The sequence below is a fragment of the Astyanax mexicanus genome, chromosome 4, assembly GCF_023375975.1.
Source record: "Astyanax mexicanus isolate ESR-SI-001 chromosome 4, AstMex3_surface, whole genome shotgun sequence".
NCBI lineage: Eukaryota > Metazoa > Chordata > Actinopteri > Characiformes > Acestrorhamphidae > Astyanax > Astyanax mexicanus.
Window position 1 is genome coordinate 10,333,017 of NC_064411.1, and position 23,942 is coordinate 10,356,958.

The 23,942-nt window shown below is 35.2% G+C and overlaps 3 protein-coding genes across 4 annotated transcripts in view; 2 read left to right on the plus strand and 1 right to left on the minus strand.

Moving 5' to 3' along the window:
- The window catches only part of LOC125801199 (zinc finger protein 271-like), an 883,173-nt gene that overhangs the window by 435,003 nt on the left and 424,228 nt on the right, over positions 1-23,942 (plus strand). The gene's annotated exons all lie outside the window — the stretch shown is intronic.
- The window catches only part of LOC111190407 (uncharacterized), a 305,136-nt gene that overhangs the window by 277,292 nt on the left and 3,902 nt on the right, over positions 1-23,942 (plus strand). The gene's annotated exons all lie outside the window — the stretch shown is intronic.
- Positions 1-23,942, minus strand: part of LOC111190059 (NLR family CARD domain-containing protein 3-like) — a 260,290-nt gene that overhangs the window by 188,318 nt on the left and 48,030 nt on the right. The window lies entirely within an intron of this gene.

Genomic DNA, 23,942 nt, shown 5'->3' on the forward strand with positions numbered 1-23,942 from the left:
CACCTCTCCTTCCATCTATGACCAGATCTACCACCATACATACGCACAGGGGCTGCTGCATCCAACAAAAAGAAACGGAAAAGAAAACCTAAAAAAGGAGGTTAGAAGCAGAATGAACGGTACACTAAGAAAAAGTAAAAGAAATAAACATTTCTTTATCTCCTCTGTCTGACTTAATATTGCACTATGCAGTGTTGGGGGATTCAGTATAAAAAGAACAGGAATGAGAAATTTTGTATATTTAAAAGAAAAAAAAGCAGAGATTTGTTGTGTTGTGTTTACAGTAAACAAAACTAAATACATATGAAGATATAGAAAATCCAAAAAAATGTGGGATAATGGTTATTCCTTCCTTTCTATTGGAGAATGTAAAGCTGATGGAATTGGTTTATTATTCTATAATCAATTGTTTGAAATAATTAATTACACATAATTGATTCCCGGAAGGTCAATCTATATTGATTGTTTTTATAACAACAAGAAATGTATAATTAATAATGTTAACACAGCTCAAGATCGAGTTATTAAAATGACACTTTTTAGAGAACTTAATGTCACGCAGATGATTAAAGGGATTTGAGATGAGCATGGGAATGTAATAGAAAACAAAAAAGAAAAACTGAAAATATACAGGAAACCAAAAAATTCACAATTATTAATCAGGCTGTTCAAAATTACAAGCAGAGGAACTCTCGTCAATGTCAACCAATTACAAAGGAAGAAATTGTTGAAGTAAATAAGGGTTTACATGATGAAAACTCCAGGACCTCCGAAATGCAAAATTATTTTAATTACAAAATTATTTTAATGAAGGTATTAGAGATGGAAAAATGAATGAATTGTTCTATAAATGTGTGATTACCTTGATTTATAATAAATGAATGAATTTAAATAATGATAAGGAATTTTAGATAATTACTTTAGATCAGAAAAAGGCTTTTGACTATGTGTCCAGGGAATATTTATGGAATGATTTGCAGCACTATGGTTTTCCACCAAATTTCCTTCATAAGATCAAGTTATTATATGAAATTAATGCTAAAGGGTATTTTAACAGAATTTGAGACACATAGAGGACTCAAACAAGGCTGCCCTTTAAGTGCAGTCTTATGTGTGTGTTAGCACATAAGCACACCCCTTTTAAATAAAATTAAAAATGATACCAGAATTAAAGGAATTGATATCTTAGGTAAAGAATCTTTTAAACTTACAAACTTTGCTGATGACGACGTCACAGTAATCGTAAGAAATCAGAAAGAGTTCCGGATTATAGAATTTATGAAGACGCAGCAGGAGCAAAATTCAATTTGGATAAAACAGCAGACATCTGGATGGGATAAAATGATCCTCTATTTTTGAACTTAGCATTTAAAAAAAAAAAAATAATTATAGGACTTTATAACAACAGATAAATGTGCTGAAGTTAACTGGGAAAATAGGGAAGAGGAAGTTGAAAATAAAATTAAATCAGTGGAAAATTACAAATTATAAAACTCGGATCCAGATAATTAAAACTTTTGTTTAGTCAAAAAATGTGTTCCTTGCTACAATATATAGTTAATATAATATAATATATTAGTTTTACTACACAACACAGTTTACCAGACACAGGTAAGTTAGAGTGGCAGCTTGTTATCTACCTGCTCTGAGCTAGCTAGCTAAGCTAGGTGACTGAAGCTAATTTAGTGATTAGCATGAGGCTAAAAGAGGCTAAAAACAGCAGTAAAACAGCAGGTAGGTGTTCATACTGTCCGCTGTGTATGTCTTTTATATTGTAATTAGTGTATTTAGCCACAGTGGTGTTAAAACTCGGCTATGTGAGCGGTTGCTATGGCTTGTAACTAGGTAGCTAAGCGCTAGCTAGCGCAGCGGCCTCTATTTTCAGCCATTTCAGTCAAAATTGTGGAAATGTAAGCTTACTGTAAATTAATCTAAGAGCTTTACTCACCCAAATAATCCGTTTTAAGGAGAGAAATCTGTGTACATTAAAGTCCAGCGCTCTTTTGACTTTGAAAGAAAATGTTTTTTCAGGAAATTAAAGTTTTGTTTACTTCGCTGCCCCCCAGAGACAAGACCTGCTGAATTAAAGGGTCCCCTATTTTACATTCAGCTTAAAATACTCTATATTAACTGGAAAATATATTCACTTAAGCTTTTATTTTAATAATAACAGCTCTTAACCTGATATTGGTGGCTGATAATGTGTGTAATAATGTATGTTTAATGCCTATAGGAGACATGGTGTTTCTTCATTAGGCTCCCTAAGTAGTGTACAAGATAAAAAATCTAGAAAAATAGCCTCACGCTGCGGAAATGCGGTGCGCACTCAACACAGTTTCTTACGCACTGATTTACAACATTGTTAGCGATACTAAAATAATGTTTTATGACGGGATTTTTTGTAAGATTAAAGTTTTAGTGTTCGTCTAAGGCAGGAGGTAAGGTGTTTTAAATTTTCTTAACGCAATTGTTTGATTTACTTTATTAATAATAAATATTTGTATATAATACAATATTATATATAATTTGTGTGGATTTTTAATGTAATAGTTTTCTATGTAATACTTATTTTTTTGTGTGTAATAATCTTGTGACTTGTTGTTTTGTCAGCTTTGTGTGGTGTGTTCAAACAAGTGCGTGAATATATTACAGGTCCAGATACAGTAAATTCTTACATTAACTTTTTTGTTTGTTTGTTGAGATGATTTTATTCAGCAGCTGCTATTATCTGCTCCTGATCAGATTTCTAGAGGAGATGTTTTTTGGTGGAGCTTGGAGGCCATCTGCTGGTGGAACACAGACACTGCAGTGATTTATGAATGAGTGAGAATACAAATCTGTTTACCTGTTTTGTAATGTTTTGTTTGTTTACATGAATTTGGATTATGAGGGTCACATATGGTTGTCTAATAGTCTAATAGGGTTTTTAACTGAACTAAAGTCTGAATTATTGATATAAAAATGTACAATAACTTACACACTACACATTTTATTGATTACTTATTATAAATTATAACTGCTCTTACTTTCTGTATCAAAAGTAAGGCTCCTTCTTTGAATACAATATTAGTGTGATTGCCAAACATTGTCATCTAATATGTATATAATATATTTCAAATATATTCTGTGTAATTATTTTACTGGTTTAGTTAAATATTTACAATTTGCAGCAGTATATTCACATTTTCCCAAGTACTGTAAAAGTACACAGTAATACAAGTTTAATAAAGTCCCTAATTTTAAGTCTTTAGTTTAACAAATACATTTTAAAAACCTCTTCCTTTTGATACCAGTAGATGATCCACAGTCATCGTGCTTTTTGTTTCCATTTTTTAGATTTTACAAGGCAGATTATAATCCATAAGAAGCCAAACTCTCTCCGAGAAACATTAGTACTTGGAATAATAATAATTATTATTATTATTATAATAATATAATAATAATAAGGCTTTTTTCCTCCGTTTTTATTTTTCCTCTGATCAGCTGGGATGTACAGACCGTCCGACTGAGGGTAAGGTTACTATGAGAGCAGCAGCTGTAGCCGCACGGAACGAGAACACCGCGCTCACCCAGCAGAGCAGTGAGAGGTACCGTTACCGAAAGTCTAGATAAACTGACAATTAAAAGAGAACATAGCTAGCGTTAGCTACTTATCTAGCTATCTTACCATAGCTAGCCAACGCTAGTTAACTAGCTAACGCTAACTAGATGAAGCTAAGTACCCAGTAAGCCTTCTAACTTCTAAACTGAACGGTTTATCAACCAAACAGCGCCTGTGTGTTTCAATATCCACTTAAATCATGTACGTTTTATTCAGTCTTAATGAACTCTGGACTTTACAGGTTAAATAGCTAAATGTATATAAACTAGCTGGTTAACTGGATGGCAGTACCTGCTGTGCACGCGCTGCAGGGTTTCAGCACGGCTCCACGTAGAGAGAGAATAGACACTCCAAAAACGTCTCTCTCTCAGAAAAGCATCTGAAAAGTCCTGCTCAGGTTTATACAGGAAAGATCTCTGAGTAAATGCTCCACATTAGCCTAGTTCAGCTTCGTCTTCATCCATAATCTCCACAAACAACAAGCTCTTTTACGCTAGCTCTGTAACTGGGCTCTTAAACCAACCAACCTCGTGACGTCACCAGTGCTGCACGGGCAACATGGCGGCGCCCTAGCTCAAACGTAACAAACATAAATACATAAATATATTATAATTTAGTGTGTAAACATTTTATATAAAACCCCCCCCCCCATTATATTTTCATTCCATTACTATCACTATTATTTAAATTCCATTATATTTAATCCCTTAGAAAACTTGTACAAACTGAAATGTTTCATGTCCCCTTTAATAGATTGATAAACTTTGATTTCACCACTGGTAGCTTCCACGTCTATAATCCACCCAACATTAAAATACCTGAACTGATGCACTGGTGCCACCTTGAGGCAGAATAACGCAACAGCACTGATGCACACATTTGATGATCACATCAAATATCAAATCAAATCCTATTTATTGTCACATCACAGAGTATATATGTATATATGAACTTCCAGTAAGAGTCTGGCTCCTGTTTGAAGGTATTTTGGACCATTCTTCTTTACAAATCATCTCCAGATCATTGGTACACATGCAGTCCTCAGTTCTTAACTGCCATAAAAGATTCAACACTCTATAAAAACATATGAAAGTATATCCCTTAAAATATACTAAAATAAACCAAGAAGACCCTTCGTTCTCACTGATGCTCAACACAACATCCAGAAAACCGAACCACATAAAATCTGACAGTGTCACACAAGACCAGGATAAGGATCCAGAAGCAGTCTCTCTGATCAACAATTCTGATCATTTCCACCCAAATTAAAATTAATTAAGATTCTGGCACCAAAATGTAACTACAGATACATTGTATTATAACAGTGAGTGTATAGATTACAGTATATATATATATATATATATATATATATATATATATATATATATATATATATATATATATAACGGTTTAACACATTAATCATTAAATATTTACACATTCTTACAGCTCCAATACAGAAATAACATGATATAATTGTAATAAACGTACATACACTTATTGTAAAGTAATTAATAACATGTTGTAAAGTTTTAAGTCATTACAAATCTGTTCTACAGCAACATGTTCAACATACTCTCTTTTCTCTCTGCAGGATCCAGTGACGTGTTCAGAGTGGTTGGTGATTCTGTTCAGCTGGAGATAAATGGATCTGTATCAGAGTTTGATGAGTTTTTCTGGGTGTTTAGTGGATCTGTTCCTGTTCTAAAATATTATAAACAATATAAAGATATTAAGCCCTCCCCCCGTTATAAAGACAGAGTGGAGTTTATTGAGGAAACCTGCAGCCTGACCCTGAAGAATCTACAGAAGACTGATAATGGACTGTATGAAGTAAAAGCATCCAATACAGAAAAGACAACTACATTATGTGCGCATCGACTCCCTGTTTTAGGTAAGTCATTCCAGCACATCAGACATGTTTTATTTTAACATATTTTAATATACTACAGAAAACAAAGGTACTCTTTAATACAACACTATATCTATATTAAAACAGATAAAAGTTAATAGTTATTTGTTCACTAATTAACTCTTTCACTATTCACAATTTACTAAAGATATAAAACTGAGGAGGAAACGACTAAACAAACCATCTCTGTTTCTGTATTGTCTGAAAAAACACCACCACACTGCTTTATGATATATAGTGGTGTCATGGTGGGGTACAGAATACAGACACTCGCGGAACCAGTTAAGGATTTTATTAAAAACCCACAGGGTACAAAACAAAACAGTAGCAGTTGGTAGATAATACTGTTAAGCAGATACCAGGTGGAAAAGACCATTACCGGATAGTGAGGCAGTCCAATGGTCATACACGAGGCAGGCAGTATCAGAGGAGATCCACAATCAGAAACAATACACAGTCCAGAGTTCATACACGAAGCAGGCAGTATCAGAGGTGATCCAAAAAACGTAAACGATAAGCATTCCAGGTAATACACAAAAATCCACAGAGTAGGCAAGGCAAAAATCAGAGTCGAGAAAACAAAAGCAAGGTCATACACGAGAAAACTGTAACAGAGATAAACGCTTTGTAATGTGGGCGAAACCAGGCAATACGCGGCGTGTGTGTGTGTGTGTGTGTGTGTGAGCAGACCTTATTCAGGTAATCAGTATTCAGGACTTCCTGGCCGGGGCAGGTGAGGTGTCACGTGATCAGCAGCGTGTGTGATGTCAGTGTGTGGTGCATTCTGGGTGTTGTTGTTGTTTGACTGAGAACCTCCGTTGGAGCTAAGTGTGGAAGGACAGGGAGCGCCTACAACACCAGACGTGACAACTGGAAATTCTAGCGTACATCATCTGTACACTACATTCTGCAAGATGCATTATGTGTGTTTAATAGTGAACTACAGTGACTTGAAAAAGTTTTCATACCCCTTGAACTTTTCCATATTTTGTCACATTACAACCACAAGCATAAATATATTTCATTGGAATTGAATGTGAAAGACCAACACAAAGTGATTTACAATTGTGAAAGGGGATTTTTTTTTTTTTTTAGTTTTACAAATAAAAAACTAAAAAAAGTGTGGTGTGCAAAAGTTTTCTTTGAGTTCAACCAATTGCATTCAGAAGTTGCCTGATGACTGCTAATAATCTAATCTCAAATCAAATACAACTGCTCCAAGATGGCCTCAGAGGATGGTTAAGAGAATATTGGGGAGTAAACAGCATCATAAAGTCCAAAGAAAACACAGGCCCATGGTAACTCTGGATGAAATGCAGAGATCCACAGCTTAGGTGGAACAAGGTGCTTTGATCACATGAGACCAAAGTTGAATTTTTGGTCAAAATGCAAAAACGCTATGTGTGGCAGAGAATTAACACTGCACATCACTCTGATGAACACACCATCCCCACTGTGAAACATGGTGGTGGCAGCATTATGCTCTGGTGCTGCTTTTCTACATTTTAGATCAGAGAATATTCATGTGTTAGAATGGCACAGTTAAACCCAATCTAGAACTTGTGGCAAGATCTGAAAACTGCTGTCCACACATACTCTCCTTTTAATCTGACTGAGCTTGAGCTGTTTTGCCAAGAAGAATGGGCGGGAAATTTCAGTCACTAGATGCGCAAAGCTGGTGGAGACATGCCCTAAAAGAGTTTCTTTCCACTTGACAATTGAATACCACTTTTGTGTTGATCTTTCACATTAAATTTAAATTAAATATTTTTTACGTTTGTGGTTGTAATGCGTCAAAATATGAAAAAGTTCAAGGGGTATGAATACTTTTGAAAGCCACTGTAAATAAACATAAATGTACTGTTCAGGTTTTAAACAGCACTTGTAAAAAGCTGTATTTCTGTAATAGAGAGTGATTCTGACCAAAAGCAGCTACAGCTACTTTAGCTTTAGCATCAGGATACTGAGTAAACATCAACACTATCTGCTGTCACAATGCTAAGCTATAACAGAGCTGACCCCTGTGACATCACCCTCACCTGCAGAGGTCACGACCTCTCAATCAACTCCACCTGTTATAAAAAGACCTGTGAGGAGAAGGAAGTGACATCACCTGGAGGCGTCGCCCTTTCCCTGTCAGTCTGGGACAGCATCATCATCTGTAACCATAGCAACTCAGACAGCTGGAAGCAGGAGAATAAAACGTTTACACACCTCTGTGCTGATATAGGTACACACACACACGCACGCACACACACGTGAAAAATGATTTTTTTTTTAGCATGTTTGTTACTCCTAAAATATTTCAGATCATAAAACAACAGTCAGCTCTCTTATAGCCCTCGTGAGTTTGATTTCTTTATTTTGAATGAATTATTTTTTTATTTGAGGGAAAGATTTCTTTATTTTAATGAATAACTTTTTTATTTAGAGCGAATGATTTTTTTTATTTGAGTGAATTATTGTTTTTAATTTGAGTGAACGATTTCTTTATTTTGAGTGAACGATTTTTTTATTTTAGCGAACGATTTCTCTATTTAGAGCAAATGATTTTTTTTATTTGAGCGAATTATTTCTTTATTAAGAGTGAATAATTTTTTTTATTTCAGCAAACAATTTCTTTATTTAGAGCGAATTATTTTTTTAATTTGAGCGCACAATTTCTTTATTTTGAGCGAATCACTTTTTTATTTGAGCAAAAAATTTCATTATTTAGAGCGAATTATTTTATTTTATTTGAGCAAACAATTTCTTTATTGTAAGCAAATGATTTTTTTTATTTTAGCGAACGATTTCTTTATTTAGAGCGAATGATTTCTTATTTTAATGAATGATTTTTTTTAATTTAGAGCGATTTTTTTTATTTGAGTGATTTTATTTGAATGATTTTTTTTTATTTAGAGCGATTTTTTTTATTTGAGTGAATTATTGTTTTTAATTTGAGTAAACGATTTCTTTATTTTGAGTGAACTATTTTTTTATTTTAGCAAACGATTTCTCTATTTAGAGCAAATGATTTTTTTTATTTGAGCGAATTATTGTTTTTAATTTGACTGAACGATTTCTTTATTTTAATGAATGATTTTTTTTTATTTGAGCGAATTATTGTTTTTCATTTGAGCAAAAGATTTCATTATTTAGAGTGAATAATTGTTTTTATTTGAGCGAAAGATTTCTTTATTTAGAGTGAACGATTTTTTTTATTTGAGTGAACAATTTATTTTGAGTGAACGATTTTTTTATTTGAGTGAACGATTTCTTTATTTTAAGTGATTTTTTGAGTGAATGATTGTTTTTAATTTGAGTGAACGATTTCTTATTTTGAGTGAATGTTTTTTATGTGCACAATTTTTTTTTATCTCATGTGCACAAAAGCAGAATAAACACACGTCTGCAGTGCTGTTTATATCTGCTATAATGGCATTTAGAGTCACTTTAAAAAAAATTAACCGTTTACTTTGAGATTAAAGTCATAGTATTTTAAGGGAAAATTAGATTAATTACTTGGGCTGCCAGTTTAGGAAGGGAAAAGAGCATTTTCTGCTCATGATCTGTTACAGGGCTGCTGTGATTACCATCAATTATCTACATTTATAACCTGCTGATTATTAATGCTGTAGTGTTACAGTTATATAATACAGTGTGAAGATTTTGCTGTGCTGGCTTCTCTGTAGCAGAGCCTGTAACTCCTCTGCTGCTTCGCGGAGGTTATGCACTGTGTTTTAGTTTGGTTTCTGTGTTTTATTTTATTTTATTTATCCATTGCGCCTTCCAGGTTCTGTACAGTATAGTTTAAAATCATAAAAGTAAAGAAAACACAGGCCCATGGTAACTCTGGATGAAATGCAGAGATCCACAGCTTAGGTGGAACAAGGTGCTTTGATCACATGAGACCAAAGTTGAATTTTTGGTCAAAATGCAAAAACGCTATGTGTGGCAGAGAATTAACACTGCACATCACTCTGATGAACACACCATCCCCACTGTGAAACATGGTGGTGGCAGCATTATGCTCTGGTGCTGCTTTTCTACATTTTAGATCAGAGAATATTCATGTGTTAGAATGGCACAGTTAAACCCAATCTAGAACTTGTGGCAAGATCTGAAAACTGCTGTCCACACACACTCTCCTTTTAATCTGACTGAGCTTGAGCTGTTTTGCCAAGAAGAATGGGCGGGAAATTTCAGTCACTAGATGCGCAAAGCTGGTGGAGACATGCCCTAAAAGAGTTTCTTTCCACTTGACAATTGAATACCACTTTTGTGTTGATCTTTCACATTAAATTTAAATTAAATATTTTTTACGTTTGTGGTTGTAATGCGTCAAAATATGAAAAAGTTCAAGGGGTATGAATACTTTTGAAAGCCACTGTATAAATAAACATAAATGTACTGTTCAGGTTTTAAACAGCACTTGTAAAAAGCTGTATTTCTGTAATAGAGAGTGATTCTGACCAAAAGCAGCTACAGCTACTTTAGCTTTAGCATCAGGATACTGAGTAAACATCAACACTATCTGCTGTCACAATGCTAAGCTATAACAGAGCTGACCCCTGTGACATCACCCTCACCTGCAGAGGTCACGACCTCTCAATCAACTCCACCTGTTATAAAAAGACCTGTGAGGAGAAGGAAGTGACATCACCTGGAGGCGTCGCCCTTTCCCTGTCAGTCTGGGACAGCATCATCATCTGTAACCATAGCAACTCAGCCAGCTGGAAGCAGGAGAATATCATTATAGCATTAACACACCTCTGTGCTGATATAGGTACACACACGCACGCACACACACGTGAAAAATGTTTTTTTTTTTTTTTTTAGCATGTTTGTTACTCCTAAAATATTTCAGATCATAAAACAACAGTCAGCTCTCTTATAGCCCTCCTGAGTTCATCTGCAGGAAGTGAAGATAAACACTGGGATTATTCTGTGTGTTTCAGATGCAGTGTCGCCCCCTGCTGGTGGATCTGTGTGTTTAGAGAAGACTGGACTGTATTCTGATCACCAATCACATCCGAGAGAGATGCAACAAATCATCCTAAACTCATTAATGATTAGTGATGATTATACTGATCATAGTTCTGTTATTATGGTCTGGAGTAAAAAATCAGTTTAAACACTCCTCTCTTTAATTTATCACATGATAGCAGCAGTTTTAAAGATTCAAATTTGACTGAAACGATTGTGTTCACAATTTCTTTAATTCAAGTGAAAGATTTCTTTATTTAGAGCGAATGATTTTTTTATTTGAGCAAAAGATTTCATTATTTAGAGAAAATTATTTTTTTTATTTTAGCGAATAATTTCTTTATTTAGAGGAAATTCTTTTTTATTTGAGCGAATAATTTATTTATTTAGAGCAAATTATTTTTTTTATTTCAGCAAACGATTTCTTTATTTTGAGTGAATATTTTTTTATTTGAGCGAATTATTTCTTTATTTTAATGAATGATTTTCTTTATTTAGAGCGAATGATTTTTTTTATTTGAGTGAATTATTGTTTTTAATTTGAGTGAACGATTTTTTTTTAAGCGAACGATTTCCTTATTTCTAGAGGATGAATTTTTAAATTCAAGTGAATGATTTCTTTATTTTGAATGAATGATTTTTTTATTTGAGGGAAAGATTTCTTTATTTAGAGCAAATATTTTTTTTTATTTCAGCAACTGATTTCTTTATTTAAAGCAAATGATTTTCTTTATTTGAGCTAACAATTTCTTCATTTTGAGCGAATTATTTTTTTTTATTTGACCGAACAATTTCTTTATTTTAATGAATAACTTTTTTATTTAGAGCGAATGATTTTTTTTTATTTGAGTGAATTATTGTTTTTAATTTGAGTGAACGATTTCTCTATTTAGAGCAAATGATTTTTTTTTATTTGAGCGAATTATTTCTTTATTTAGAGCGAATGATTTCTTATTTTAATGAATGATTTTTTTTATTTAGAGCGATTTTTTTTTATTTGAGTGAATTATTGTTTTTAATTTGAGTAAACGATTTCTTTATTTTGAGTGAACTATTTTTTTATTTTAGCGAACGATTTCTCTATTTAGAGCAAATTATTTTTTTTTATTTGAGCGAATTATTGTTTTAATTTGATTGAACGATTTCTTTATTTTAATGAATGATTTTTTTTATTTAGAGCGAATGATTTTTTTCATTTGAGCAAAAGATTTCATTATTTAGAGTGAATAATTTTTTTTATTTGAGCGAAAGATTTCTTTATTTAGAGTGAACGAATTTTTTTTATTTGAGCGAACAATTTATTTTGAGTGAACGATTTTTTTTATTTGAGTGAACGATTTCTTTCTTTTAAGTGATTTTTTTGAGTGAACGATTTCTTATTTTGAGTGAATGTTTTTTATGTGCACAATTTTTTTTATCTCATGTGCACAAAAGCAGAATAAACACACGTCTGCAGTGCTGTTTATATCTGCTATAATGGCATTTAGAGTCACTTTAAAAAAAATTTAACCGTTTACTTTGAGATTAAAGTCATAGTATTTTAAGGGAAAATTAGATTAATTACTTGGGCTGCCAGTTTAGAAAGGGAAAAGAGCATTTTCTGCTCATGATCTGTTACAGGGCTGCTGTGATTACCATCAATTATCTACATTTATAACCTGCTGATTATTAATGCTGTAGTGTTACAGTTATATAATACAGTGTGCAGATTTTGCTGTGTTGGCTTCTCTGTAGCCGAGCCTTTAACTCCTCTGCTGCTTCGCGGAGGTTATGCACTGTGTTTTAGTTTGGTTTCTGTGTTTCATTTTATTTTATTTATCCATTGCGCCTTCCAGGTTCTGTACAGTATAGTTTAAAATCATAAAACATAACAGTTCTTCTCTGTTTTCAGACAGAAAGGAAATGTCTGTCAGGGTTGCCAGAAAATAATCCTTAATTTGCAGATATTTTCTTGCATCTCTATTACTCACCTCCCTTACTGTTTTTTGTGCATATTTTGTTATAAGCTATAAACTGTATTTTATAATGATATACACACAAAATGACAGTAATTATGTGTACAAATGACAGATAATCATGTTACTTTTTAAAAATAAAGATTAATTCTTATTTCACAGTTTGTGTTTTGGCAATACTGGTAGCTATAAACATATATAATCTATGCATTTCACCCCTACAGAAATTGTTTAAAAAAATGATGATTCATTCTTATTCTAGTCATTTTAACGTAATTTCTCTTAGAAAATATTTATAGGGATTGCCCGCAGTGGAGAAGACTGTGTAATAAAAACAACTACATATGATGTCAAATAATTGATTATATTATATATTAGAATGCAATATTGTGCACGCTCATTATAATCTGCTTTACTTTGCAAAACTCCAATAAAAGTGGGATAATGTGTAAAATTATTAAAAGGTAAATGTAATGATTTATAAATACTAAAGACCCTTTTTTATTCTTATTAAAACAGAAAACACATTTTAATATTTAAAAGAGTTTAAGAAAAGGGGTTAAGAAAAGAAAGAGTAAAGGAAAAATAAGCGGCACTAATAAAAACAGCTGCAACAGCAGCGATTTACACACAAATCATAAAACTCCGCCTTTATAGAAACAAATGAAGAACAAAGCTTCACCAATCTGCCAAAAATTATGGAACAATTTTCCAAAGTATTAAAGGTAAAATAGTGAAAACTAGTGAAGCATGAACTGCAAATAAATACAGACTCACCAGCAGAGGGAGACACACAGAAACAAAACCTTCAGTGTTCAGTATGTCATGGTGGTGTACAGAACACAGACACTCGCGGATCCAGTTAAGATGTTTATTAAAACCCCACAGGGTGTACAAAAGTCAAACAGCAAAGAGTAAATAACGCCAGCAAACAGATACCTGGAGGCAAAGACCATACCAGAGTCGAAAGGCAGTCCAATGTTCATACACAAGGCAGCCTTGTCAGAGGTGATCCAAAAATCCAAAACGGTAAACAGTCCAGGGGGCTGTTCCACGAAGCGAGCTAACTCAGTAAGCCAGGCTTATTAAGACAGGCCTGGCTCATTTTGCTCAAATTTCGGCTCCACGAAAGAGGCTAGACTTCGTCCAGTTACTATAGCAACATATACGTTTAAACAAACCTGCTCTGTCCCAGGCTAGAGTTGACGCTTAGCTTAGCTGCAGCGCTTCTATTGGATGAGCCGTGTGACGCCTTAGCCTTGCGGGTGGGAAACAAAATCCAGGAACAAGGTTCCACCATGGTTTTATCCAATAAATTGCAGTGGATGCAGCAGATCATATAATATTTCTATACATTTAATTAAGTATTGCACTGTATTGGAAATGTGTCTGAACATTTTTTGCAGTTAATTGGTTCAATCTTAACAAATTCAGGCCAGTGTAAAATGAAATCCAGTATTTAATCACAGTTATTTTCCACAAAGATTTATTTGCAAAAACTCTATATCACAAACACACATTTATTAGTATTATTGATGCCCAGGTACTTTAGATTAAGTTACTTTGAAGTATATCTGTAATCCCATAATTATATCATTTCACATATGTGATCATATTGGTTCAATATAAATAGTATAAATGTTTGGTTAATTTAATGATGCAAAAGTGAATGGATATAGACAACTACCCTACCGATATGTTTATACAGGTGATATAAATTAGCAAAATGTAGGCTATAAAAAGAGCAGCCAACATTGAAGGCTGTAGGCAGTGATTGACATCACCACCAGTAGCAGCAACAGCTGTTTTTTTTCTGGTTGCTAAAATATTTAATGCAGTTAATTTATATCATAATACACACTAAAATGTGAAATTTAACATTTCCCTGCACATTAGACTAACCAATTGGAATTACACTTTCCATTCTGGTATATTTTTATATTTAACCTTGACCAGCTGCCATGTTCAATTTAATCCCCAATGTTGCTTCTAAATCAGAAAATAATTATCAATTTTCTTTATTTACTATAGCATTTTGGAATGCCAAGGAATGGATTAAATAGGCTTATGCACTTAATCGGTCTGTAATTTTCATAATTAATTTTAATAACACAAGAAATGTTTCCTTTCCTTACAATTATGTCTTTATATTCATCAAATAGTCACTCCTGTTCAGCAGCAGAGCTTTGAACATGTTTCTCGATTTTTCAGGGCTCGATTACTAAGGCTGTGTAAAACCCGTGTGCACGTGCACAAGCCTTGATTACAAAAGCCTGGCCTGAATTAGTGGGAACAAGTTGAATGTGAATTGCGTTAGTGGAACGGAACTAGCTGAAAGTGAACTCAAGCGAGGCTTACTCAAATAAGCACCGCTTTTTTAAGCTCGCTTCGTGGAACAGCCCCCAGGTCACGGGCTCCTAGACCCGCACCAAGGTCTCCTTTACCAGCTCCTAGAACGGAGCCCAGGCTGGCCCCTCAGACTTTTGCCAGTCCTGGGTCTTTAATGTTGATGCATGTATCCTTGTCTCTACCTGTCTTGGTCCCCATTACTGTCTGTGTTCCTGTTCCCATGTTTGGTAATTTTTCGGTTCCTGTCCCCATCACCATATTAGTCTCAGTTCCTGTTTTAGTACCTGTCCCCATGTCCGGTCCTGTCCAGTCCCCAGTACAGTCTCCATCCCTGTCTAGCGTTTGGCCCCCTGTCCATTCTTTTGTCTGTTCTATTTTCCCGTCCCTGGTCTCCATCTCTTTCTAGTGTCCAGTCCTTGTCCCCTGTCCAATCTTTTGTCCAGTCTCAGCCCTCTGTCCAGTCTATGTTCCCATCCACAGTCCAGTCTCTGTCCGAGTCTAGGGTCCGGCCCCCTGTCCAGCTCATGTTCCCAGTTCAGTTTAAGTCCCTTGTCCAGTCTCTTTCTCTGTCCACTCTCCAGCCTTTCCTCATGTCCCATGTCTAGTCCAGTCTTGTCCTGTCCTCTGTTCTCCCTCGCTTGGCGCCTCTGATAGTGGCGCCGTTGGGGGGAGGTTATGTCACACCTTAGTCTGTGTCTGTCTAGTGTCTTTCCTTTATTTTTGGTTCCTTCCTGCTCTTGTCCTCTGTTCTCTTGTTTTGTTTACTTCCCCCATGTCATTCATGTGCTTCACATGGCTCTGTTTTTGTTTTGGTCTTGTCTCCGCCTTAGCCCCGCCCTGTCATCGGTAACCCCTTCAATCTCATATGTAACTCCGCCCCCTCATTACCTCCACAGGTGTCCCTAGTGTGTGCCTGTGTATAAATACCCTATGTTCTCCTTTGTTCTCTGCCGTGCTTTTTGTTTGATGCTGTCCTGTTCAACCCTGTCTGGATGTTAATCTGTGTTTTGTCTACGGAGTTGTGGTTTGTTTTCTTTATATTGTTTGATTCTTTGTTAGTTTATTTTACTTCTTTGTTTGTTTGGACCGGGTTTAGTCCTTTGTTTTATAGTCATAGTGTTTATTTTCTTGTCCTAGTTTCTTGGTTTGTAATATGTCTAATAAAACCGACTTGCGTTAGCATCCGGCCTCCTCCATGTTACATGTGGCTCCGCCCTCTCGCATCTGCACAGATCTGATTGGCAGAGGAGAGCGTGTGGTGATCTTACAGCACACATGATTGGTCTGCAACTTTACTGCGCTGCAAAGCACGTAAACCATAAAGACAATAAACGTTCCGCCGCTTTAAATGAACACTGTCAGAATTAAATATATAAACTCACCTAAATTACCCTTTCTTACTTATGGCAAGGCATACTCAACTAAGCAAATCCACACTCTTTAAATATATTATTAGTTCTAAAGGCCAATGCAGTGCACCTGTAAATCAGTAAAGTTTTTACCATTTTTTAACATTCATATCATGAAAAAGGTTCAACATATCAGGATTATAAAATATTTGTTCTTAATTTATGAAGTTTGCGGTAACATGTATGATTCTGTGTTTAAAACACATGTTTAACTAGTGGTGGAGATCTCTGTGGGCTTGAACAAACGAGGTATTTAAACATACATGAAAACATAACGTGGAATTCTATAAATATCATCCCTGGATAAGAATCATTTTTCTGAACCAATAAAAAGGCATTGGTAAATGCACTGGTGCAGTTTGAGATTACACTGTTGAGTAAAACACTTCCAAAAGTCTGAGCACTGATACGGTTTCTATCTTGTGTGAATGCACTGGTGTTTTTTGAGATGACGCTGTGTAGTAAAACTTTTCCCACAGTCTGAGCAGTAATACGGTTTCTCTCCTGTGTGAATGCGCTGGTGTGTTTTGAGATGACTCTGTTGAGTAAAACATTTTCCACAGTCTGAGCAGCAATACGGTTTCTCTCCTGTGTGAATGCGCTGGTGTATTTTGAGTTCACTTTGTGTAGTAAAACTTTTCCCACAGTCTGAGCAGTGAAATGGTTTCTCTCCTGTGTGAATACGCTGGTGTATTTTGAGATGACTCTGTAGAGTAAAACTCTTTCCACAGTCTGAGCAGTAATATGGTTTCTCTCCTGTGTGAATGCGCTGGTGTATTTTGAGAGTACTCTGTAGAGTAAAACTCTTTCCACAGTCGGAGCAGTGATACGGTTTCTCTCCTGTGTGAATGCGCTGGTGTATTTTGAGATCATTCTGTTGATTAAAACTCTTTCCACAGTCTGAGCAGTGATACGGTCTCTCTCCTGTGTGAATGCGCTGGTGTTTTTTGAGAGTACTCTGTTTAGTAAAACTCTTGACAGATTGTTCATGTTTCTCCATGTCGGGACTTGGCTTCTGTTAAATGTAGCAAACAATTTCTGGGTGTTCTAGAGATTCTTCAGGACGGCTAGTGCTTCACCTCTTTCAGCAGTTTAACACTGTTCTTAGTTAAATATCCTGGTTGTTGGTAGGGAAGAAAATCAGGAGAAACCTTGGAATATTCTGTAAAAAAAAAAAAGAAAAGAAAAATTGTATTATGTATTAAAATAAAAGCAGGTAAATTATCCAAAAATAATTACCTACATCAGTTACACTATATGGACAAAACTACTGGGACACCATATTGCCATAAAAGTTTTTGTACGTTTATCCCACTCCAAGGCCCTGTCCACACGAAGCCGGATATTTTTAAAAACAGAGGTTTTTGTCTTGTCCACACAAGCAGCGTTTTTAGAAATATCTCCGTCCACATGGAAATGCCACAACACTCAAAAATGCTAAAATGTTTTCTCGTCAGTCCTCAGTAGCAACTTCTTATTTTTTTTATTGTCCCAACAATTTTTTACTGTTGGCAGCAAGGTCTGTACCTCTGGACAGGAGGATTAGAAAAAACTGCACACAGCACATTTCAGTTACCTCCGCTGTTTACTAAAAATTAAATTAAGCTGTTAACGTTATTAATCCACACATCGCAGAGATATCAGAACCAATCCAGGTGCTGTCCCTGTTTCAGGCTTTACGCTCACTGGTTTTATACTGATCACAACACACCTGATCCAAATAATCAACTAACTATCTGCCCTCGCTGAGGCGAGCTGAGTGATACAGCAGAATAGCATTAGTGTTACTCCAAAACCGCAGAGCTAACCCAGCTAACTGAAGAACCACTCAACGTAAAAATGCTTAATGTGGGGTTTCTTTCCACTGAAGCCTGTTATAAGGATGAATCTTAACGTGGCTTAATATAATTACTAAAACTAGGAGAAACGGGTTCCGGTTATGGCGTCTTAGTGAGAGGCTGCACGCACGCGAGGCTCGCTGCTGTATCTCTTAAATTAATCCTTAAATGTGACCAGTAGACACAGTTTTACTCATTTTAAACACACGCACCTTTGCTGAACACCATGCCACCGAAAAATGCCAAATCTGGTCAACAACCAGGTAAAACAGCACCACAAGACGGAGGGGCTAATGGAGCTAATGTAGCTACGGGTAATGCTAGCGAGGTAACGCTGGATTCTCCCGCTGAAGACGCTACACAAGAGGGACCCACAAATAGTGACATTCTCAAAGAAATTTGTATGCTGAAAGAGGATATGAGCAAACAATCGATTGATATGTTGAAAGCAATTAGCGATATAAAAGCGGACATCCAGTCACACTCGCAAAGAATTGGGGAGACGGAAGAACGAATTTCACAAACAGAAGATGATGTGACCTCTCTTTAAGGCAAAGTGAAACAGTGGAGATGCTTGGCGACAGAATTATGGAACAAGAGGACAGGAGCAGACGTTCTAACCTAAAACTGGTTTGACTGCCTGAAAAAGCAGAGGGCTGCGACTTGTGTGGATTTCTGGAGAAGTGGCTCAAACAGACACTAGGTGAAAGTTTTACCTCGCCCCCTGTCATAGAGCGAGCACACAGGATCGGTCCTTTAAACCCAAAATCCACATTGCCAAGGGTGGTAATAATGAAGTTCCTGAGCTATCGAGATCGGGAAATGGTACTGAGAGCTGCCAGGAACATGACAGAGGTACGCTACGAGAATCAACGTGTTACATTTGTTCCTGACCTGTCGGCCCGGACCCGCAGGTTGCAGCGAGGTTTCGATGGAGTGAAAGCCTGGCTACGAGTCCTGGGTGTGCGGTACTGCATACTGTACCCAGCCCACCTGAAAATCACGCACAACGGTAAACGCAGGGTTTTCAAATCAGTCTCAGAGGCCGAAAAATACATCCAGGAAATAAGCCTGCAGGCTTTTGACGACCTCGGGACCTAACGACCTATCTATCGCCTCCTTGTCTTCCCGTCTGCATGCAACCACTATGAAGCAATATTCACGGAAAAAAGACTGAAATCCGCAGACAATTGAGTATGTTACCTTCTGATCTACTAGCATGATTGTCTCAAAAGTTACAGAGTTCTAAGTAAGTGATTGCTAAGTGATACGTTATTCATACCATTATTATTTACTTATCACTTACTAGGTGTACTGTTGTTGTTAATGTTCGTGTGTAATGTTTTTTTTTTCTCTGGTCAAAACATTCATAGTTTGCCAGCCAGCCCACTTGTGACTATCGTTATGAGTGCAGATGTATACGTTACCCACTTTGTGGATGAAACGTTTCATATAACTCAAGCTCTTTGTTCGGAAGGGTTTAATATCACATTTTGTTTGGGGAAATGTGTGGTGGGGCTCACTTTAATCATATTGTTTTTGGTATTTTTTACATGGCCTGAATGTGAAAATAAGAACGGGTTAACCTCATATGTCGCGTTTCAATCACATTGGTTATGTCTGATAGCTTAGTTATAAATGTGTCTAGCTGGAACGTAAGAGGTCTGAACAAAATTGTCAAACTTAAACAAGTACTGGGTAGAATTAAGCAGATGAATACTTCAGTGTGCTTTCTACAAGAGACACACTAGGTAGATAAAGATGTGAATAGAATCAGATCTAGGTGGTCTGGTCTTTTCCTCTAGTTTTACATCTCATGCTAAGGGGGTCATAATATTGGTTCATAAATCAATCCCCTTTAAATTGAAAGATAAATATTTGGATCCATCTGGGAGATTTATTATACTTAATGGTACTATAATCTCTACACCTGCCTTTTACCAACATCTCTTCTTAACTATGTCAGCTTATAAAGGCCATTTCATAATTGGTGGAGATTTTAATTGTGTGATTAATCCAGCAATGGATCGTTCAAATAGTTCTGACACTTCCCATCAACAAGCCAGGAAAACTATTGGAAACTTTATGAAAGATCTCAATTTGGTGGAGATTTGGAGACAACATTATCCCAGTAAGACAGAGTATTCGTGCTTTTCTAGTACCTATAAAACATATTCACGAATAGACTTCTTTCTTGTTTCCTCTGGTCTGATATCTATGGTCCAGAATTGTTGGTATGAAGCTATATTACTCTCGGACCATGCCCCAGTTATCTTATCAATTAAATTTCCAAATTTCTTTTCATCTCCGGTTCCCTTCCGATTCCAGGCTAAATGGCTGAAGTCTGACGAATTTGAGGAATTTCTTGAAGAGAAAATCATAGATTACTTTACTTTTAATACAAACCAGACTAGTGCATCAATAAAATGGGAGGCATTTAAAGCCTATATAAGGGGGGAAATAATGAGCTATACTAGGCATAAATCTAAATTACATTTAAATAAATGTTTGATACTTTTTATAATGAAAATTGTATATATATTTGTATACATTTCAGAGAGTCTGGTGTCTCTGGTGGTTTGAGAAACTAGTAGCATATTCTGAATGGGTGCTTCTAGACACGCCCACAGATGTCTCACTGTTTAGCTGAAAAACCTACAATTCTTCACAATATTTGTGTAGCAAATTCAACATGTAAATGTAATTACATATGTATCTACAATAGGCTTTTAATTACTAGAATGTTACATTTCCAGAAGGTGGATATGATTATTGAGTTTTTATAAAATATGTTAAATGTTTTAGGTTTGATTTCAGATTTTCTAACATGAATTTTAATCTATAATTCATAATGCACTGCAAAAACAAAAAAAAGAAAAAAAAAAAAACATAAAAACGGTTGTTGTCTGCAGCAAAACTTGCCAAAATATTACCAAAAAAAATCAAGAAAATTATCATATTTAATTTAACAATAATTTCCTGTAAAAAAAATTCTGTACTTTTACAGTGAACGTATAGCAATTTACATGTTTTTTTCTGTTAGTAAACATTCCAAAAATTAAAAAATAAATTAAATACTGCATTAATACATTTTAAGTCTATTATTTAAAGGTTGCATTTAAATAACAGTGTAATTAAGTTACTTGATAGAATTATCCAAGCATTATACAGCAAAGGTTAAATTACATCACTAAAATAAAATAAAGTAATTTTACTGAAATTTAAATTTTGTAATTTCTCAATATGCAGATTTATTCTATAAGTTTGTATTACAACGTACAGCTTTTTTATGTAAAGGGGAATAATTTAACAGTCTTTTATATGCAGTGACTGAATAACTTACTGATCAATGCATTCCCCAAGAAGATGCAGATATAAACAGCACAATCTTTTCAGAAAGCCCTTTATTAGAAACGTTTTTTTTAGTAAGTAAAACAAATGTCACCATACATACATTCATAGCTATTTAAAACCAAGGGAACATCATAAAAATTACTTGCATTTTAAAACCAGTACACACATAAAATCAAGACTAATGCCATCACATTTCATTTTAAAACGTGATTTCCCCTTCCCCATGTATTCCTTTAAGCTCCATTGAAAAATAAAATAAATAAAACAATGTAAAATAAAATACATGGTAAACACATCTTGATGACCATAGGTTATGTATTTTATTTTTTTACAACATTGTCGTTGTTTTGTGTGTGTATTTGCGTGTTTTATGGAAATAAAAGATGGCTCGATCTGGACCTGAATGAAAACTTATTTGGGGACTAAAATCAGAACACAACAATAAAAGCAATAATAAAATTACAGCTTTTATAATTCATATTTTTCCTTCCATCGTCAACTGTCTTAGTGCCCAAAACACCAAACGTTGCCTAACTTTCCCCATCGTCTCAGTACAGTTACCACGTCCACCACCCTCTCTGTCAAATTTTACTCCTAAAATCTTTATATCAGTTTCTTTAAAACCGAAATCCAGGTCAGTCTGAATGTTCCTCCCCGATCCAAAGAGCTGGGCCTCGGACTTGCTCCTATTGAGCTTAGCGCCCGAGGCTCTTCCAAACCAGTCAGTCATATCCAATGCCCTTTGCACTGCTGTCATGTCAGAACATAAAAGTGTAATGTCATCCATAAAAAGCAAACAAGTCGGCGTCAGTCTGCCTGGCAAGTCTAGTCCTTTAATCCATTTATCTTTTCTCTATATCTGCACCAGCGGCTCTCTACATGCCACGTACAGAAGCGGAGATAAAGAGCACCCTTGGCGGATGCCAGAGTGTACACTGATCGCTTTTGTGAGGTGCCCATTTACACAAAACTCTGCTGCTGAAGTCACTGTATAGCAGCCCCACCCACTAGGAACCCCATATTTTGCTATCCCTCACCTGAAGCTGTCTGGGAGTCGGTCCAATTATTCAAATTCATTAAAAAGAGTCAGTATGTAAGTAGCTAAAATGTCCCAAAAGGTAAAATAAAATTCCTCAGGGAGTTCATCCTTTCCCAGGCACCTTTCCTTTTTTTTAAAACCTTTAAGAATTTTTAATGGGTCCTGTAAAATCCACTATTAAAACTTCCTGACTATTTATTGTTTAATCTACAATTAAAAAAAAATCTCCTATTGTTTCTTTCTTGGTAGTTTTTTCATTGTAAAGGTTTTTGTAAAATAACTCAATTTCTAAAAATTCCCCTCTGTATTACTTCTCTCCCTCCTGCTTGTTATAATTTTTGTTATCTCCCCAGATTTCTTAGTTCTAATGGATCTTTGTGACGAATAATGTGTTGAAGTGACTCAAGCAACCAGAGGTGTTTGTCTTAAATTTCTAAACAGAACCAGATATAATTTGGCCCAAATAGTCTAAACATCAGTAACTTCTTACTTAACTGTGAACAAAAAAAAAATCAAAATTGGGTAATATTTTGTAGTAGAATGAGAATGCTTGCTGAACTCATTTTGGAAAAGTTTAAAAAAAATATTCACCATCCTATATACAAATCAATTCTTAAAGAAATCAATTTTATTTTACAGTTTAATTTAAACTGATATTTGCATATGGATTTTCAAATGCTTTTACAAGTGAGAAGTACCCTTCTATACAGAAATCAGGATGGTCCATTGTGATGTCAGATAGTGATTTTACAGGGAGTAGGTGTGAATGACCTCAATTTATGGAAAGCTTTCAGAATACATAAATAGAAAGACTTTAGACAAGGTGAGCAACAAACAAGATCTGCTGCAGTACGATCTCCTTTTCAAGAACCTGCAGGACAACAAGAAGGTAAATGCAAAGAAAATATAACCATAAACACATATGAGAACTCCCTAACCAAAGGTCTTAGACAGTCATAAAATGTGTCATTTATTCCGCCTAGTCGCCCTAATTAAACTAATAGTAGTTTGAATAACATGACTTACCCTATGGTTAGGAACTTATGTGTTCATCAAAGTTTTTTTTTTTTTTTCTACTTAAAGAAGACCTGTAAGTCACACGTTGACCAAAGTACTGTTAGGTTGTTCAAGTCGACTAGACGGACCAAATGATGAACTAACGTTCTCTAATGTAACTCTAATGGTTAGGGAGTTAGGGAATATATTCACATACATGTCTTTGTTCAAGTGATTTTTTGCAAATCACTTGCATCCTAGCACTTGTGCGACCCTAAAACGCTATTTCTGTTATTTAATAGAAGTTGTGCTAGCCATATCATATGATGCCACATTAACATTAAATTCAGAAAACACATTCAGAAAAATCTGTATTAAATTTAGAAAATATCTTATATCTATGAGAACACTTCTGACATTACTTTAAACACACCTTCTCTTTTTCAATGCGTTTTCTTTATTGTTATGACTATGTACACTGTAGATTCTCACTGAAGGCATCAAAACTATGAATGAACACA